This window comes from Onychomys torridus, chromosome 7, assembly GCF_903995425.1.
Source record: "Onychomys torridus chromosome 7, mOncTor1.1, whole genome shotgun sequence".
NCBI classification, from domain to species: Eukaryota; Metazoa; Chordata; class Mammalia; order Rodentia; family Cricetidae; genus Onychomys; species Onychomys torridus.
Genome location: NC_050449.1, coordinates 114,973,485 through 114,974,538, shown reverse-complemented (window position 1 = coordinate 114,974,538; position 1,054 = coordinate 114,973,485). Strand labels below are relative to the sequence as shown.

The 1,054-nt window shown below is 46.8% G+C and overlaps 1 pseudogene; it reads right to left on the bottom strand.

Moving 5' to 3' along the window:
* Positions 1–236: 236 nt before the first annotated feature.
* On the bottom strand, positions 237–758 carry LOC118587672 (annotated as a pseudogene).
* Positions 759–1,054: the final 296 nt, after the last annotated feature.

Sequence of the window (1,054 nt, the reverse complement as noted above, 5' to 3'; positions counted from 1 at the left end):
GCCAATCGACCCTGAGAAGGTTTCAGCCCCTACTACTATTTTTTTCTAATTTAGTTTGTATTCATAATCATAAACTTAACCCTGCAATCCAGCTAGACTTGGAGGGTGATGAGGAAAATATGGGACCCAAAAAACTTCAGTGAAAGCAGAGGTTATGGAGTATTATGAGCAGATGGGGTGGGGGTGAGCCAAGGAAGGAATGGTCTGGTGGGTAAGATGCCCAAAAGTCAAATATATTAAGTTGTCCACAGTTGGCAATGGTGATCTTCATGCTGGTCTTACTGTTTCTGGACCCCGAATGCTCCATGGCTTCCATTGTGCTCATGCCTTCTCTAACCTTCCCAAATACCACATTTGCCATGCAGACACTCAGTGATGGCAGGGCAGAGGAAAAGCTGGGAGCTATTGGTGTCTGGTCGAGCATTTGCCACAGACAAGATGCTGGGACTGTATGCTTCAGGATGAGGTTCTCATCCTCAGATTTCTTGCCGTAGTTGGACCTGCCACCAGTGCCATTATGGCATGTGAAGTTACCATCCTGGAACATGAATCCTGGGATAATATTGTGAAAGGAGGAACCTTATTCCAAATCCTTTCTCTCCAGTGCTCAGAGCATGGAAGCTTTCTGCTGTCTTTGGAATTTTGTCTGTAAACAGCTTGAAGGAGGTAAAACCTGAGGGTTCACCATCGGCCACCATGTCAAAGAACATGGTGGGGTTAGCTTTGGTTGCAGCAAGCCATGACAGGGACAGTGGCATCTGCAAAGCCAGCCCCTACTGTTATTAAACATCACAGTAGTCACTTGAATTTGGACGCCGAGTTGTAATTCCCTTTTCCATAAATGGCACTGGGCTTTTGACAAAAAGAAGCTCCTGTTCTTTTCCTTGCACAGGAGAGGGCCACACCCCAAGACATGGCATTCCAGACAGGTATTTCTTTAAAGTTCTGTCTAACAGGCAGGCTGAGGTGTAGGACCCCTGTACACAACTTGAAATCCTGAAACACAAAGGTGGAGAAAGGTGTTTCCTCACCATGGAGGCCCCTCCCTGGCTGG